Here is a 20385-nt window from a genome sequence, read left to right as displayed (position 1 = left end):
TTTTTTTTTTTTTTTTAATCACTACTGCCATCAGGTCCTGCTTATAAAAATGAATCCACTTCAGAGCCTCAAGGGTTCGGAGGCCTGGGCTAGAATCAGTTGTACTATCTTTAAGACAAGTATAGTAAAAAGTCCCCACTGTTCAGAAAGAAAACAGCAGATCTGGAAAAGAAATCACCACGGTTCCTAAGAATATCTAACCTGGGACTAAAGTCTATCAACTCACTTCTATAATCACTTGCCACATTTACAATCTCACGATAACCAAGTGGTATAACAGTACATGTTGGCAAACAATTCTATCCATGACGGAACTGAAATCCCATATCACTAGTATCCCTGCATATGGGTGGGTGGGTGTGTGTGTGTGTGTGTGTGTGTATTCATTCATTCAAAGTGTGAGAACCATATTAAGCATTATCATCAAAAAACATTTATGAAGCATCTGTGACTATACTGCTCCAAGTAAATTTTAAAGCCAATCATGTCTCTATTATGATCACATACACCTTATTGAGTACTTATCACATATCAGGCATTTTGGAAACATGATCTTACTCAATCCTCAAATCTATGACGTGTTACTAATTTTAATTTAGAGATGAGGAAACTGAGAATTAGTGGTGTTAAAAAAACTAGCCCATATGGGTGTAGAGGAGCAGGAGTTAACAGGAAATTTCTGTACGCTCCGGCTTCCCTGATAGCTCAGTTGGTAAAGAATCCGCCTGCAATGCAGGAGATCCCGGTTCAATTCCTGGGTTGGGCAGATTCTCTGAAGAAGGGATAGGCTACCCACTCCAGTATTCTTGGGCTTCCCTTGTGGCTCAGCTGGTAAAGAATCTGCCTGCAATGCGGGAGACCTGGGTTTGATCCCTGGGTTGGGAAGATCCCCTGCAGAAGGGATAGGCTACCCACTCCAGTATTCTGGCCTGGAGAATTCCATGGACTGTATTGCCCATGAGGTTGCAAAGAGTCGGACATAATTGAGCAACTTTCACTTTCACTTTCTGTATGTTCCCCAACAATTTACTATGAGCTTTAAAATGCTCTTTAAAAACCTCAAAAGAAAAGGAGAGGGAAAAAAGGAGGGAAGTAGAAACTAGCCTGAGGTCTTATATTTACAGTGTAACAGGTCAGGATTTCAACTCAGGTTTAGTTCACACCAGTCTGTTTTCTTCCCCATGACAGTCCACTCTCACTAACTGCACAAAATCTATCACTGAGACGGATTGCAGCTGTCAGTGAATGGATTTTTGTTGTTGCTGTTCAGTCACCAAGTTGTCTCTGACATTTTTGAGACCCATGGACTGTAGCCCACCAGGCTCATGGGATTTCCCAGCAAGAATACTGAAGTGGGTTGCCATTTCCTTCTCCAGGGGATCTTCCCGACACAAGGATCAAACCTGCATTTCCTGCACTGGCAGGCAGATTCTTTACCACTGAAGCCATCAGGGAAGCCCCTGTGGGCTTCTTTTATTTCATCCTCTGTACAATAAATGTACTTCATTTGATTTTCTGTACAATAAAGAGTTCACTGGGAAACAATGAAACATGTTAAGAGATTGGTCAATGTTTTGTTTTTTTTCTTTATGAGGTCCCTGGAGTATTACTCAGTATGCTGAGGAAGTAATATAATGACAAGTACTATCTCTGTTAATATATCACCCAAATTGCACAACAGTCAGAGAGAGAATTGAATTGGGTCTCTAGTAACAATTCCAGTGAGGGACTCAATTATTTTGCAGATTTAGCACTGATGTTAATAAAGTTTGCAGGAATCTGTGATCAAAAGAAGGTCAGTAAATCAGAGAAGAATTTCAACTTGTTGACATCTTTCAAATTTCAACACAGAATGATGTCTACAAATACCCTGGTTTCACTTAAGTGTTGGTCATTACACCAATATGACAGAATTATGTTTCTACCAAAGCCACACTATACCAAAGTAATTCTTCTGAAGTAATTATTGTCCTATAAATCAATGACTGTCCTTTTATAATAAAATATTGACTGACCAGGACATAACTAAGCAGCATCCTTAAAATCCAGGTATTTTATGATCATTGTTCTTTTTCTCCACATCCCCTTAATTATTAGAGCTCAGGATTCTTAGTCTTTCTATTCACCAGCTTCTCCCTTTCTATCTATACAAATATACTATTTCTAATACATTTTTCTGGTGACAAATATCTTCCTTTGGTTCTCACAATCTATTATCTTTTTTCCTGTCTTTTGGTTCTAAACTTTAAAAAGCAGTCTCCACATATATTATGTCCCCTACCATAATGTGGTCTTTATCCCTCATTTCTCTCCCAAGCTTCAATCCTACATCTGTGACTTCATGCCTGACCTATTCACTTATTTCACATAAAATCAATCCTAAATTCTGAAACCTAAATCATCTTCCCATAAAAATTAGTAATTTCTTCTTTCAACTTTCTGTTTAGTATTTTCTTACTGTCACTGATCTCCAGGTTTAAAACTTCAGAACAATCCTTAATACATTCCCTTATCCTTTGTATTCACAAAGGAGTTAGTGCCCAAATTCATTAATCTCTCTTTCTCAACTCAATGAGGTTGCCCCTTCTGGTCCATTCTGACAGTCACCACGTTAGTTCAACTCATGCAGTTTTCCTCATTGAGTTTTCTGTCTCCCATCTCTTATTCTTCCAATCCTCCTACACCTTCAATAGAGTGATCTTCCTTAAAAAAAAAGTTGCTCCAAAAAAGTGTAAAAGTGACTTTATCTACAAAAGAGAAATAGAGTTACAGATGTAGAAAACAAACACGCACAGTTACCAGGGGGCAAAAGGCAATTAGGACTGACATATACACACTGAAAAAAAGAAAAAAGTGAAAGTGTTAGTCACTCAGTTGTGTCTGACTCTGTGCGACCCCTGGACTGCACCCCACCAGGCTCCTCTGTCCATGGGATTCGCCAGGCAAGAATACTGGAGTGGGTTGCCATTCCTTTTTCCGGGGGATGGTTCTGACCCAGGGATCAAACCCGGGTCTCCTGCATTGCAGGTGAATTCTTTTACCATCTGAGACACCAGAGAAGCCCACATAAAATAGGCAACTAAGAAGAACCTACTGTATAGCACAGGAACTCTGCTAGGTACTCTGTAATGGCCTACCTGGGAAAAAAAAATCTAAAAAAGAGCTGATGTATATATGTATAACTGATTCACTTTGCTGTATACCTGAAACTTATACAATATCAACTCGACTCCAATAAAAATCATACAGAAAAAAAATAAAAAACAAACACAGTTGCTGCTACCATCACAAGACTCTTAATCTCATCATTTACAACAATCTGACCTCAATATTCCAATCATATCTTATTCTCCTTAAGATGAAACCAGCACTCCAATCAAGATCACACACTTAACTTTCCCCTGTATATGCCTGGGCCTTCTCATTTCTGGAATGTCTATCCTAGACTACCCTCTCTCCTAACAGACCCTTCCAAAAAACAGTTCCAATATTTTCTCTTCAACAACTCCTTTCCCAGGCCACTGGAAATGAGCTGTCTCCTTTTCTGAGCTCCTCAAGTACCCACTTTCAGATCAGATCAGTCGCTCAGTCGTGTCCAACTCTTTGCGAACCCATGAATTGCAGCATGCCAGGCCTCCCTGTCCATCACCAACTCCCGGAGTTCACTCAGACTCACATCCATAGAGTCAGTGATGCCATCCAGCCATCTCATCCTCTGTCATCCCCTTCTCCTCCTGCCCCCAATCCCTCCCAGCATCAGAGTCTTTTCCAATGAGTCAACTCTTCGCATGAGGTGGCCAAAGTACTGCAGTTTCAGCTTTAGCATCATTCCTTCCAAAGAAATCCCAGGGCTGATCTCCTTCAGAATGGACTGGTTGGATTTCCTTGCAGTTCAAGGGACTTTCAAGAGTCTTTTCCAACACCACAGTTCAAAAGCATCAATTCTTCGGCATTCAGCTTTCTTCACAGTCCAACTCTCACATCCATACATGACCACAGGAAAAACCATAGCCTTGACTAGACGAATCTTTGTTGGCAAAGTAATGTCTCTGCTTTTCAATATGCTATCTAGGTTGGTCATAACTTTCCTTCCAAGGAGTAAGCGTCTTTTAATTTCATGGCTGCAGTCACCATCTGCAGTGATTTTGGAGCCCAGAAAAATAAAGTCTGACATTGTTTCCACTGTTTCCCCATCTATTTCCCATGAAGTGATGGGACCAGATGCCATGATCTTCGTTTTCTGAATGTTGTGTAAATGTGTATGTAAAGTACCCACTTTACATATCAGTAAATAAGTATTCATCCAAAACTGCCCAATACTATTAGCTATTGTCTAATGAAAAGATGTCTCACCATTAATAAATAGGAGGAACTTTTATGTTCCTTAAAGCATTATATTTCTTTACTTCTACCACAGAGCCATGCAACATACCAGTGAATCAAAAAATACAGGGAACCAATGAATTTTTTGAAAAGCAAGTGATGAGAAGCCTTGATGTACGCTATGCTATGCTATGCTAAGTCGCTTCAGTCATGTACAACTCTGTGCGACCCCAGAGACAGCAGCCCACCAGGCTCCGCCGTCCCTGGGATTCTCCAGGCAAGAATACTGGAGTGGGTTGCCATTTCCTTCTCCAGTGCATGAAAGAGAAAAGTGAAAGTGAAGTCGCTCAGTCATATCCGACTCTCAGTGACCCCATGGACTGCAGCCCACCAGGCTCCTCTGTCCATGGGATTTTCCAGGCAAGAATACTGGAGTGGGGTGCCATTGCCTTCTCCAGCCTTGATGTATATATGTTGTTAGATGCAAATTAGTGATAGTCTCCAAAGCAGAAAGAGACCTATAAATGAGTCCAGAGTATAAAAACGTACACTGTGAATAAAGTAACAAAGGGAGAGGTGCGATTTTAACCACAGGCTTTGTGGTGTCTGCTTCCTTCGTTGTGTTTCCCTCTTTTTCCTAATAACATTCACCACCAGCTGAAAAATACTGCTTTAAAACAGGTAAAGTTTTATGTTGACACTCAAATTGGCAAAGGTGTAATATTTTTTAATATCTCAAAGAACAAATAGCCCCTACTCTAAGATGCCTGAAATGTGTCTGAATTAGGTTAAATCTTCTACTACAGAGTCTTGACACAAACACCAGATGCTTGGTATTAAAATATAACCATATCATTTCTTGGTGATTTTACATCATTGTGGATAACACACTGCATCTTCGAAATTGTACATAAATTTCCTAAGTGCTCACGGATGAGTTCAAATTTCCATTTTTATGAAAAGAAATAAGCCATACAGCTTGTCTTTTGCCTAGGGAAAATCACCCAAGATTGGAATTCCGGGGTCAAAGAGCATTCATATAGTATCAAATACATTCTGCCCACAGAAAATCTGCAGAAGATAATTCTTCTTGGCTTTACATTCCTTCTTATTTCAGACATGCATCTCTTTTCTCTTTGTAAGTACCAGGAAGTACTATTTCTTCTTGATCAAGAGTTCAAAAAATTAAAAGGCATAATTAATATCTGTGCTTTAAGTTTAACTTAAAAGGTGTTCATTTGTATTGAGTTGGCCAAAATGTTTGTTTGGGGTTTTCCTATATGGTATTATGGAAAAACCCCACCTTTCTGTTCAACTTAATAATAACTGAAGACAAGAAATAAGAAAATATAATTGAAAAGTACCTGAAAAATCTATATATACCAGTGATATCATGATTCAAATGTATTTACTGAGTATCTGGTATGTTAGATGGTTCTGTGGTAGAAGCAAAGAAATATAATGCTTTAGCAGAGCATACAAACTCGGATGGTCAAGCATCTCTTCTGCTAGAATACTGATTAGCAGTTGCTAAGATGCTAGTCAGAAATTCCATGATATATAAAGCAGGGCCAAGATGTTGAGAATTATAACATGCTCTAACATTGAAAACATCATTCTGAACGAATCCCTCATTTACTATACAGTCCTCTTTATTTAACATATTAACTATGGCTGCTTGTGGTTATACATGGAGAATTTTGTTTTTAAATAAATGCGAGATTTACAGACTTAGAATTAACACATCTCCTGTTATCAGCTTCTCCATTTACCCAACTAGCTACTTTGTGAAACATCGAGATCCTTCTAGATACTGATCCTTTTTAGTGTCTTTCAGCTTACAAAATGCTCGCCTCACATAAGGACTGTTTCCCAACCATTAATGGACTTGGGAGGAGCCAGGCCTGTACCCTGGGATGTCTCTATGTCAGAGCCTACTTTGCCAGGCAAACAGCCAACCCTCAATCAGCTAGTCAGATTTCTCTGTGTTAGTGGGACACAGTCTGTGCTGGTGAACGTGAGGAGATGTAAATACCCTGGGGCAATCATCTTTCACCATGTGGATGAAAAATCACAGAAAGCCCATCTGCACAGAAAGAATAAAGAATGAACCAGAGGGCCAGAGAGAAAGAGAAGACTCACAGGAGAGAGATTCACAGTTTGCAAACTAAGTTTTCCACAGTGCAAAGGTCTCAAACTGATCTGATAAGGTCTTAGACTTTCTACCCTTGGGTCCCGCAATATATCCTTACAGTCTTCAGTATGTTTTCCTTATTTCCTTATGATAATCTGAATGAGTCTATGTTTCTTCACTAAGCTATCTCTGGATAAATGAATATACACTAATATGCATCTATGTGTATATTCTATGTATACAGAATATATTCTATGTATATATTCTATGTATAAATGAATATATACTAATAATATACTAATATGCATCTAGCAACATTAATATCACAAATACAATTTTTGTAAAACACTGTATCTTATGAAAACAGTAGTAGTAGTAGTGGTTTGCACAGATTTCAACCTCTGCAACTAGGAGAGCGATTCTCCGGATTACAACCTTCATATGTTCAATGATTTATGTCAAAGCCATACTGTATTTGTGTCCCCTACCAGCCCCCTCCCGACCATGAATCTGAGAATTAGATTACTGCATGACAGCAGCAGTACTAAGGTGAAAGAAAAAAAAAAATCACCTTGAGCTCCCACTATGAACTAAGGCTCAACTTCCTTATGTGGTACCTTGTATATGCCTATAATAAATACTGCAGTTTTTAATAATCTGCTCTTTTAAAATACAGATGCCCAGGAGTTTCTGTTCTAGGAACAGCAAAGTGACTTTCAATGGATTAACCCTCATACTGATAATAATTATAAAAGCTGAAAAAAAAAAAAAAAAAACAAACATTTAAAAAAAACAGAAGTTGAAGACCCTGGAGAGGAACCAAATTAGGCAGTACCTTTGGTTATGACCCCTGGAAGAAAGGAAGCACACTAGGTGAGCTCTCTCGGCTTTTCCCCAGAGAACCCTTCCAGGGACCACGGAGTAAGAGTAGAAGCCACGCAGAAACTCCAGGCTCTCTGGATGGTGGACACAAGGCCTAGGTAAAGGGAGACCAGGATGTCCAGAATTTGAGAAATCCGGAGGAAGAGGAGGAGCAAAATCAGAGTAGTACACCCCTCAGACTGTCACCTTGATTCCAGACACACTAAACAGTAAGACTGAAACAATGTAATGACAGTTTAAAAAATGAGGACCACTATTTACAATTACTAAAAACTATCAGGTTTCCCCCATAAGGTTGCTAATGAGTAAAATATTTGTAACAAAGAAAAACAGAAAAAGTTATCTTTTGAAAATAGCAGTCTTATTTCCCTATTATATAAAGACTAAAATATTCTGCCATAAGAAAACCAGTCATTCTGCAAATAAAAGGCTGCCTGCTTAACTATACTCATTATCAGTGGCAATTGTATCATTAAGACTACTATGTATATGGTCTTGTGAACAGTTCCTTAGTGTTCAAAGTAAAAGAAACCAAAAAATTCCAAGAGTTACACAAGTACTTTCCGGTCCTCTGTCAAATTCCTGGTAAGTCTCAAAGAGACATTTAGCTCCTCAGTCCCCTCAAAAGAAGAGTTTTTAACAAAGAAATCCCAATTTTAAAAGAAAGGTTTCATTTACTTTAAACATATTTACTTAATATGTAAAATATGCAACATATTGTCCTGGATATGAAATCAAGACTGAAAAAAAAAAAATCCTAATATCAAAACAAGTGAATTTTACTACATATAAATTAAAACTTTAAGGGAATTAAAAGTCAAATCAAGCCAAATCAATCAATCCTTCCCTCAATGTGCTTATCTAGTCATACAGACACAAGAATGACTACAACACAAGAGAGAAAGTAGAAAGCATTGGGTCAAAGAAATTGTTGTGAGCATTTATAGAAGGATAAGATTGCTCCCATCCAGGTGGTTCAGTGGGTAAAGAATCCGCCTGCAATGCAGACACAGGAGACACGGGTTTGATTTCTGGGTCGGAAGGATTCCCAGGAGGAGGGCAAGGCATCCCACTCCAGTATTCTTGTCTGGAAGAATCCCATGGACAAGCGGAGCCTGGTGGGCCACAGCCTATAGGGCTGCAAAGAGTCGGACATGACTGAAGCGATTGAGCATGCAAAGGACAATAAAGAGTTTCAAGATCACGGCAGTATAGGACAAAAATATAATCTTATAATGTATAAAAAGCAAAAAATAAGGCAGAAAGAAAAGGAAATTTCAGGTGTCTTCAGTTAACTACAAAATAGTTCAGGTAACATAAAAATGAAGCCTGAGAGATGAGCCTGGAAAGGTGGTAAATTCACAAACTTCTCAGGGTCTGTAACCCCAGTATTGAAGTCAAGTACAGAATGAGGAGGCAGGAAAAAGCTTTCAACGGGTAAATAAAATGTTGATGGATATACTCTAAGTAAATTAATCTGCTAGCATATACAATAATAGATTAGAAGGCAATGGGATTTGCAGGGGAAAAATGAATGATTAAGGAAATAAGATAAAAGGAGGGGACAAGGAAAAAAACCTACCAAGATGAATTTTAAAAAATAAAAAGGATTTTAAGCTAAAGTAGTGGCAATGAGATTTTACAATTAGGCATACATTTCTGAGTTGATGTCTAGAAAAAATATGAAAAAAATTTAACCAGCTACTCTAGAAGGAAAGAAGACAAGTTTTAAAATGGCAAAAAAGACTGCATATTCAAGGGACTAAAAAAATATTGTTCCATGAACAACGATCAGGAAGGCAGTAACAATGAGTTTGATAGGAACAATAAATTTAGTTTGGAATATAATCCCTTGTGAAGCATATGAATATTCATATGCACCCTCAAATACATAATTGTGAAAGGGGAAATAATGCTGATGAGATTTCCTTGATTTATACACTAATTAACTTCCATTAGGACTGTTAAGTGTTTGTCTAGGAGTTCTCTGAAGGATACTGTGAAGGACATATATTTTTGAATATTTGTAACCTGATTTTATCCTTTATTTTTATTTATTTATTTTTGTTGTTGTTGGCAAAGTGATGTCTCTGCTTTTGAATATGCTATCTAGGTTGGTCATAACTTTCCTGCCAAGGAGTAAGCGTCTTTTTTTTTTTTGAATATATGAGAATTTTTATTCTTATATATTCATATTTATAAGAATAAATATGAAAAGTTACTCAAATTCATTATCAGAAAAAGGCAGATCAAGACCACAGCAAGATACTCTTTTACACCAGTGTTCAAAATTATCAAGTTCTAGGAAAAAAATATTGAGCTCTCCTATAAAATTGTTTGTGGCATTATGAATTAGGAACAGTACTTGGGAAAACGAGTTGTCATTGCCTTATATTCTTATTTCCTGTGGCTCGGAAATTCCAGTAAGTATATACCAACAGAAAGAACTTTCTGATGAGATTAGTAGTGAACACATGCATGCTGAAATGTGTAAACATTTGAAAGATCCAAATTACTCAATGACTCAATATTTTTCAAATGACCAATGCAAACTGATACAAAATCATGCATGATTAAAAGATCCATTCAAAATTCAAGATACACTAATGTACTTTAATGTAACAGAATATAAAAAGTTCATCTGATTTCAGATTCCACATTGCAATGAATCTTTAAGAAACTATTGCTTGTCAAGTTTTGGTGTTACATAAAAGCAGAATATCCACAATTATTTGAAGAGGCTATAAAAACACTGTTCCTTCTTCCAACTACCACCCTATGCCAGGCTGGATTTTCTTTTTTTTTTTTTTTTTTGTAATTTTTCAGCACTTTATTTATTTATTTCTATTTGATAAATTTAACGCCTTTTATTGCCATACCTCATTTTACTGTGCTTTGCTTTAGTGAACTTTATAGATACATGTTTTTTTTTTTTTTCCTTGTTAATTTTCTGTTTAGTTGATCTATCCATAAGTGTGAGTGGGGTATTAAAGTCTCCCACTATTATTGTGTTATTGTTAATTTCTCTGTTCATACTTGTTAGCATTTGTCTTACATACTGCGGTGCTCCCATGTTGGGTGGATATATATTTATAATTGTTATATCTTCTTCTTGGATTGATCCTTTGATCATTATGTAGTGACCTTCTTTGTCTCTTTTCACAGCCTTTGTTTTAAAGTCTAATTTATCTGATACGAGTATTGTGACTCCTGCTTTCTTTTGGTCCCAATTTGCATGGAAAATCTTTTTCCAGCCCTTCACTTTCAGTCTGTATGTGTCCCCTGTTTTGAGGTGGGTCTCTTGTAGACAACATATGTAGGGGTCTTGTTTTTGTATCCATTCAGCCAGTCTTACCCTTTATTTTTAGAACAGCATTGTTGGGGCACAATTTACACACCATAATTGTCATGTACAGTTCAACAGTGTTTAGGTAAATGTATAGGTTGTGCAACCATCACCACAGTCATTTTAAAATACTTCTAACATTCCAAAAATTTCCCTTATTATGTTACAGGTTTTTTACAGAGCCTTTTATTAGATTGAGAAAGTTCCTTTCTAGTACTAGTTTGCTAAAAGGTTTTGGTTTTGTCTTTTCAGTCATCAGTGGGTATCAAGTGCTTTCCAGTATCTACTGAGATAATTGCGTGGGTTTTCCCATTATTCCATGACTATGGCATATTACATTCATTGATTTTTTTTCTGATAAATCCCAGTTAACTGTGGTACACAACACAGTTCATATGTTAAAGGACTCAATTTGTTAGTACTTCATTTGAGGTTGTTGCATCTACGTTCACAAAGGACATTGACCTATAGTTTCCTCTGCTATCTCAAATTTTTATCAAGGTAACAATGGACTCACAGCATATGCTGAAAAATGTTTCCTCATCTCTGTTGTCCAAAACAGAAATTGGTATTATTTCTTCTTCAAATGCTTGACAAAATACTTGTATACGTATGTATGTGCAGGAAATCTTTTTAATTATTTAATTTATAGGCATAACTTGAAGATACTGTGAGTTCAGTTCCAGACCATTCCAATATAGTGAATATAGCAATAAAGCAAGTCACATGATTTTGTTTCAAAGAGCATGCAAAATGTATGTTTACACTATACATGTACAATAGCACTATGTCTGAAAAAATGTACATACTGTAATTTTAAAATAATGCTACTGAACATATAGCACCAACAGACTTCCTCAACATAGGACTGCACAAACCTCCAATTTTTAAAAAATGCAATGTCTGCAAAGCTCAATTAAGCAAACTGCTGTAAAATGGGGAATGCCTATATTTACTATAGGACAGTTTAGATTTTCTATTTCTTCCTGAACTAGTTTCAGTATCTTCTTTCTTTCTAGGAATTTGTCCAGCTCATCTAAGTTGTCTAACTCGGGTTATTCATCACAATCTTTTTAACTTTTATACAGTCTACAATGATGCCTTCTCTTTCACTCCTAATTTCATCATTTTTTGAGACTTCTCCCCTTTTTAATTTATCAGTCTAAAGATTTATTAGTTTTTGATCTTCTCAAAGAACCAATTTTAACATCATTACTTTTTTTTTAATTTTCTGCTGATTTTTCACTCTAATCTTTATCATTTTTGTCCTTCTGCTTGCTTTGGGTTTCATTTTTCCCCCTCCTTTTTCAAGATCTTAGCGTACAAACTTTGATTGTTGATCTTAGGTCTTTCTTCTTACACCCACGGTGTATTTAGAACTTTGTTGTTTTACTTAAAAATATTTTGAGACGTGCCAAAATTTCTTCCTGTTGTTTATTTAATTGTTATGGATGGAGAACATACTTTTTGTCATTTCAATCCTTTTAAATGTACTGAGACATGAACGTCATAGTCCATGATCTACCATGATAGTCAATGTACATAAAAGAATCTGTATTCTGATGGTGGTAGTTAGGGGTACCATATGTCATGTTAAGTCATGGTGCTTGATAGTACAGTTCAAGTTTTATTGGTTTTCTGTCCAGTTGATTCACTATTTTAAAAGAGTATTGAAATCTTCAACTTTACAATTGTTGAATTTTTCACTGATTTCAATTGTCAGTTTTTCCTCTATGCATTTTAGATCCTATAGCATTTTCATGATTTTTTGTTTATTGCTAAGCTCCTAAGTCACTTCAGTCATGTCCGACTCTGTGCGACTCCATGGACTGCAGCCTACCAGGCTTCTCTGTCCATGGGATTCTCCAGGCAAGAACACTGGAGTGGGTTGCCATTTCCTTCTCCAATGCATGACAGTGGAAAGTGAAAGTGAAGTCGCTCAGTTGTGTCCTACTCTTAGCGACCCCATGGACTGCAGCCTACCAGGCTCCTCCATCCATGGGATTTTCCAGGCAACAGTACTGGAGTGGGGTGCCATTGCCTTCTCCCTTTATTTATTGCTCACCCATTAAAAAAAAAAAAACAGAAGGCAATGAGGCTATGATGGGGAAAGCACAGATGTGGTCTCAGTGCCCAAAGGCATACTGCTAGCTACAGCTTCATAATATTCTCTGCCCATTTCACTAAAATATATTTTAAGGGTCATTCTATATATTTGTATCACTTTCTCCCCTTTTCTCATCAAAGTTGACACAAGCTCCATGATTTTCTTACACCATTACAAAATGTTAGCTACTGATAATAACAGTCTTACTCTGCACTAACACTCAACATGTTTCATCATGATATATTAAGAACTCCTTTTACCATTACACAGTCTTTCTCAGTCTCCTTAATTTCAATGACCTCTATGTATTACTCTTTGACATTCTTTCTTTGGAAATACTCCAACATCTCCAATTCTGAATTCTCAACTCTGACCACAGTGTTTTATCTCCTCCCCCAAAATACATATCACTCTTCCTTCTTAGTTTAAGCTAAAATTCTATTAAGAGAAAGACTGATCCATACATAGGAATCACTTGAAGAACTATTTTAAAGATTCATGTGCCCCACCTTAGAACTATAAATTGAGAGGGTAATTCAGAAATACAGAAAGTGTGCGCTTAAAACCAAACCTGCCACTTAACCAGCTATGTGACCCTGGCAAGTTACTTAACCTTGCTAAACTGTATTTCACTCAACTGTGAAATAAGTGTAACAGAACAATCTGCTTCACAGAAATAAAATAAACACACATGAAATGCTTGGCATACTCCTTTCCCAATTTGGAAGCAGTCTGTTGTTCAATGTCCAGTTCTAACTGTTGCTTCTTAACCTGCATACATCAAGGCAGGTAAGGTGGTCTGGTATTCCCATCTCTTTAAGAATTTTCCAGTTTCTGGTGAGTTCCAAATCAGGAAAGGAGTATGTCAAGGCTGTATACTGTTACCCTGCTTATTTAACTTATATGCAGAGTACATGATGAGAAATGCCGGGCTGGATTAAGCTCAAGCTAGAGTCAAGATTGCTGGGAGAAATATGAATAACCTCGGATATGCAGATGACACCCACCCTTATGGCAGAAAGTGAAGAAGAACTAAGAGCCTCTTGATGAAAGTGAAACAGGAGACTGAAAAGGTTGGCTTAAAACTCAACATTCAGAAAACTAAGATCATGGTATCCGGTCCCATCACTTCATGGAAAATAGATAGGGAAACAGTGGAAACAGTGTCAGACTTTATTTTCTTGGACTCCAAAATCACTGCATATGGTGACTGCAGTCATGAAATTAAAAGACACTTGCTCCTTGGAAGAAAAGCTATGACCAACCTAGACAGCATATTAAAAAGCAAAGACATCACTTTGCCGGCAAAGGTCTGTCTAGTCAAAGCTATGGTTTTTCCAGTAGTCATGTATGGATGTGATGGTTGGACTATAAAGAAAGCTGAGCACCAAAGAATTGATGCTTTTGAACTGTGGTGTTGGAGAAGACTCTTGAGAGTCCCTTGGACTGCAAGGAGATCCAACGGTTCCATCCTAAAGGAAATCAGTCCTGAATATTCATTGGAAGGACTGATGCTAAAGCTGAAACTCCATTACGATGGCCACCTGATGCGAAGAGCTGATTCATTGGAAAAGACCCTGATGCTGGAAAGATTGAAGGCGGGAGGAGAAGGGGACAACAGAGGATGAGATGGTTGGATTGGATCACTGACTCAATGGATATGAGTTTGAGCAAGCTCCAGGAGTTGGTGATGGACAGAGAAGCCTGGCATGCTGCAGTCCATGGGGTCACAAAGAGTCAGACACGACTGAGCCACTGAACTGAATGAGCCACTGAACTGAACTGAAAATGCTTGGCTCACAAATGCTACTACATCTGAGGAGGAGGCTCAGAAATTTGTTATTTTTTCTTAAATGAATCCCAAGAACCAGGTAACTAAGATACTACCTTTCTGAATCCAAGAACCTTGGTTCCTCATCTTTATTTTTTGCCATATAAATTATATTTATTATATAAAGAGATCCTATAACTTGATATGAAAAAGAAAGCAACTCCAATAGGTATCACAAGGGCAAAGGATATTAGCATTTGATTAAAGAGGAACACAGCTACTCAAAAAACACAAATATTTAACCTCATTAATAATTAAGGAAGAAATTCGCTGGTGGTCCAGTGGTTCAGAGTCTGGAGGCCAATGCAGGAGACACTGGTTTGATAATCCCTGGCCCAGGAAGATCCCACACGCTGCGAAGCAACTAAGCCCCTGCACCCCAACTACTAAGCCTGCACCCTAGAGCCCAGGAGCTGTAACTACGGAGCCCGTGTGCCTCAACTATGGAAGTCCACGCACCATAGACCTCAACAAGAGAAGCCACCACAATGAGAAGCCAGTGTTCTCAATCACTAAACGTAGGATTCTGCTAATATTTATCACTAAACTTTTGGAATGTTTTCACTTCAGTGAATCTGACTACATCATTTGTCTTAAGTATGTGAATGTCCAGTATCCTTACTCTTACTATTGCTCTCTTCCATTTTAGTTATACCTACATTTCAGATGATTCTCAAATCTTCCTCTGCCATCACACTGTACTTTTTTCCAAGCTCCAGAGATGACTGTCATTGCCTGCAAGAGGGTCTTGTCACAGTAAGGAAGTGAGAACAGCACGGCAGACAGTACGAAAAGTACTGGGGCACAGGTTCAACAAACAGCCTGACCAAGCAAACTCTTTATCATCACCCCCCTTCAGAAAGAGAAAGGGGCAAAGAAGGAAGAAAGAAAGGTCCCTTTAGTTTCCCTCTTTGTTAGCACTACTGTTATTTCTCTGATCTCCCAGGACCATAACCTGTAATTAGCTCTCACTCTTCTCTGTCTTCCCTGGTGGCTTCAATGGTAAAGTGTCTGCCTGCAATGTGGGAGACCTGGGTTCAATCCCAGGGTTGGAAAGATCCCCTAGAGAAGAAAATGGCAACCCACTCCAGTACTCTTGCCTGGAAAAATCCTGTGGACGGAGGAGCCTGGTAGGCTATAGTCCATGGGGTCGCAGAGAGTCAGACACGACTGAGCGACTTCACTTTCACGTCTCCGTCTTACTCTCCAAATCAACTGCCAAGTCTTATATTATACCACAGATCTCATGTTCTTTTCCTCTTTTAAGTATTTTCATTCCGACCCTCATGCCTTTAAATCTCATCCTCATTATCCTTCACAGAGCTTAGTCCAACAATCTCCCAACACTCTCCCATCCTCCTTACACCTCTTATGACCATCTACCCCACAACCCACTACACTCGTAACAGAGCTTAGCATCATTATTCTGCTCAAACCCTTCAGTGACATGCTCCTTGCCAGTAAACAACCTATATCTCCTCTCTGTCATTCAGCACCTTCCACAACCCTAACTGACTTCTACAACCATATTTCCTATTTATTGTTTTTACATAATTTACATAATTGTTTCTTAAATTGAAGAAAGTCTTCTTCCCCACTCAGACTGGGAGCTGACTGTGGCTCAGATCATGAACTCCTTATTGCCAAATTCAGACTTAAATTGAAGAAAGCTTGAGATTGATCTAACTCATAAACCTAGATAGTTTCATATTCCACAAGTAAGTCCCATGGGTTTTCATCATGTCTAAGTTTATCCTTTTTTCCCCCTGCTTGTAACTACCACTATCATTAATCAAGCATAGAAGAATGAGATCAAGAAAGTGAATTTAAGTATTAACTTGGCTGATTTTTAACATAGTATACACGTGCACCATCCAGATGCTACTGATCACAGCCCACATGCCCGATGGAGATGCCAATCCCACGCATGCAGAAGCAGAGGCTGGTCTTACATCTCGGAAGTTTTAGCTTCTTATGGAGGTATTGTCCCTACTTTCTTTTTTCCCCAGTGGCCTGTCATTTACCCTTAGTCTTACAATAGCTTCCTCTACCTTCACAGCAAATATAAATTGTGTAACATATGCTGATAAGTAGAAGAGACTTTTCATATCCTTTTACTTCCTGAAGGTCAATATCCCATCAGTAGGCTGACAGACAAATTGAGACAATTAGACCAATCAGTGAGCATATCTCCAAAGGATACTATCTTATTTTTCTGGTTTTCCCATCCTTACCACTTTCATTTTAGATTAACACCAGATATTAATAATTCATATCTCACAGGGGGGAGAAAAGCACATATGTGCAAACTGTTGTTTAAAAAAAAAAAAGCTTGAGATTGATCTAACTCATATTTTACCGTTAGTTAGATGTGTGTATCTATATATCTCTAACTGTTCCTGGACTTCTCTCTTAAACTCCCAACCAAGAAAATAAACATGAACGAGAACACTGTGTGAAGAAGCCAAGGTCCCTACCTTCTGGGAATTTTACCATCTATCCTAATTGTTAACTATGGTATCTTGCTCTCATTGAAACCCACATTGCAGTCTGCAGCTCTCAAGGATTCTATCTTGTGGTTATTTGCCTTCTCTCTGCCTCTCAGTTCAGGCCATGTCTTTTCTTTGTGTCTCTGTTAACATCCAGCACAGTGCCTTGAACAAAGTAGATGCTCCCTAGTAGGTTACCTAAATTGGAAGTAAGATGCTTGAAAGGGCAGCTACTCATTGATGTTTTACATTCACAGGCGAGCTCCTTGGAGTAGAACTTTAACACCCACGGTGAAACCAGGCTTTCTGAGGTACATTAATTTACTCACATCACAGGAATACCATTTATTAAATTTCTGCTCCAATGAGATAAGTGCTACCCTAATGACCTGAAAGAGTTAATGCATCTTGGAAAAGACCCAAATTGCTCTCTGGAGACAGTTTATTCAATTAAGTGGCTATGACCCAGAATTTTCAATTAGCAGTTCAGTTACTAGAGCCTCCTTCATATTGGTTATCTGTAATCTGTGAACATTGACACACCTACCAAAAAAAGAAAAACAATGCTTGCTTATAGTTCATTCAAAATGGATTATTTAGGACTAACAAGTGCAGATTCAGACTCGATTAACGTTTTATTTTGTACCTACTGAGTGCCAGGAACCGTGTTAAGTACATTTCCATTAGGGCTTGAGGGAAATACTGTTAAGACTGGGAGATAACAAGATTTGGAGGCACTGAGAAGTACAAAGCACAAGGAAAAAGCAGCTCCTTTCATTAAGGAGGCCACAAAGATTTCAATTGAATTCCTCTAAGGCTCTTCAGAACCTGGCTTCTATCTCTCTGAACACATCTTACACCCCTCTGTACAAACTGTGCATATGGCAAATTCAGTGAATCCCTACTGGTGGCATACATGTAACATTATACCTAGCTAGAAGGAGCTTCCCACTTGCCTAAAGCCTAGCCTTCCTTAAAGGGCCAGCTCCTACCAAATACACAAAACCTTCTCTAACCAATCTATCTTTAAACTCCTACAGGACCCAGAGTTGATTACCTAGATTTGGGAATTAATCATACACTGCTGGATATTTAACTTTACCTCTACTTATCTCTTAAACTCCCAATATGACTTGATGAGAAGGCACCCTAATACATCCCTGTATTTCCAAAGATTCATGCCAACTGGAATACATTAACTGAAATTCTTTAAAACTGAAGGGCAACTTAACATCACTCATTTCTATACTCACTCTTACATCTATAAGAAAGATTTTGTCTATTAAATAAACAAAACTCTTCTATCTGAAAGTGATGAAATTATATATATGTTTATGTGTGCATACATATTTCCCTTAAGTAAGATATTAAACTGATTTAAAAAAAAAACAAAACGTTGACAGCTTGGTTGTAGTAACCCTGTTTTATCAGCTTTGTGGCCAGAAAACAATTTTCCAAATCCGTAAGAGGTCTACAATTACTAAATGGTATTTCTACCGAAATCTTTCATGTTATTCAAAACACGTAACTATTTTCATTTATTTGCTACATTTGAGGCTAGCCTACAATTTATAAGATTAACCAGTTAACTGCACTGCTGGTTTAAGTGCACAGTAAACACAGAAGCTCTAGGGTCCAAAAATGGAAAACTGCTTCACTGATATTTCTGGCATGGAATTTAATTATTTCAGATCAGTTTTCCTATTTAAATTTATTTTTCTCCACACATTTCTCTATTTTGATCTTTTATTTAAAAGCAATATATGCTCATAAAAAATTCAGCTGGTATGGAAACATTCAAGTATTCTTTCATAACATTGTTATATACAATATATTTTAATGATTTGCCTTTGTCGATATTTCCATTATTTTCACCTGTCATTCCTCTAAATGCTAATAAGTAGTGCTCTGCACAAAGTACCCAAGAAATGCATTGTGCATCTATCAGAGTCCAATTCTATTGGCAAGGAAAAAAGCCTGCCAGATTGGCAGTATATGCCCAATAGGATCCTTCTCACTTTTAACTATTTACTTCCCATTCTCCATACATCACAGCACATTCCAGAGTGTTTAACTATGCTACACTGACCTGTTCTAACACATTTCTCTTCTGTCCTCACGACCCAAAGAAAATGTCTCAATAGCTGAAATGCCTAAAAGTTTAGAAAGAAGTTGCATGCCTGAATCACTTCTCGCTCCACAATGTATATTTTTTCATTTTAACTCTCAAAAAGACTACCGCACCCTCTAGAAGAATGCAGTTTTAAAAATGCATACACTGTGTTTTCACTTATATGTGGAATCTAAAAATAAACCAAATGAATAAATAGAACAAAGCAGAAGCAGATACAGAGAACAGACTGGTGGTTGCCAGGAGGAGGGCCGAGAGGAAGGAGCAAAATGGGCAATTGGGGCTACAATGCACAAACTGCTAGGTATAAAACAGCTAGGTTTACAAGGATGTAATGTACAGCACAAGGTAGAATAGCCAGTATTTTATAACTTTATATGGAGTCTATTCTACAAAAATATTGAATCACTGTGCTGTACACCTGAAACTAATATAATACTTTAAGTCAACTATTCTTCAAAACAAATGCAGGGGCTTCCCTGGAGGTCCAGTGGTTAGGATTTCATTCTTCTGCTGCAGGGGCCATGGGTTCAATCCCTGGTCAGGGAACTAAGATCCTGCATGCCACGTGGCACAGCACCACAAAAAAAAAATATGCAATATAGCAGGATGATGAACCTGACTCCTTACAACCTGAGAATGTAAACATGACTTCAGAACATCAGACAGGAGGAGGAGCCTCAATCTCCTAGGTATGCAAATTGCTACAACTCCACCTCATTTATCCTTGGCCCTATTCTACCACTCAGTAACAAGCTCATGCCATATAGCAAGTCAGAGGAAAGAAAAAGACTGCACGCTATTTAAATATCAACCATGTTAACTTAGAAGCAATACAGTACAATTCATGTACCCCATGTTCTCTTCTAATTGCCTGAGACAGCCTGCGATGGAGAAGACAGCAACACTAGCCAGGTCCAAGACTTCTGTAAATGCCAGCTCTTAATAACAAACTCCAAAAAGGTCTTAATTGCATTTACCAGGAGCTCATGAACTTTAAAAGTTGTTAATCAGATTTCCATGTAAATGGAATGACGATTAAAGGTTAAGTACAGGTTTCTGAAATTTCAGAAGATGAGAATATATTGCCCTTCACAGGGGAAAAAGAAAAAAAAAAAAAAAACTATCCGTCTTGACAGGAA

General features: G+C 37.8%; 1 protein-coding gene across 2 annotated transcripts in view; it reads right to left on the bottom strand.

Moving 5' to 3' along the window:
• The window catches only part of EXOC4 (exocyst complex component 4), an 803152-nt gene that overhangs the window by 579403 nt on the left and 203364 nt on the right, over nt 1-20385 (bottom strand). The window lies entirely within an intron of this gene.

This window comes from Bos mutus, chromosome 4 (assembly GCF_027580195.1).
Source record: "Bos mutus isolate GX-2022 chromosome 4, NWIPB_WYAK_1.1, whole genome shotgun sequence".
NCBI lineage: Eukaryota > Metazoa > Chordata > Mammalia > Artiodactyla > Bovidae > Bos > Bos mutus.
The sequence above is the reverse complement of the archived record's forward strand: the minus strand, read 5'-3'. Positions and strand labels throughout refer to the sequence as shown.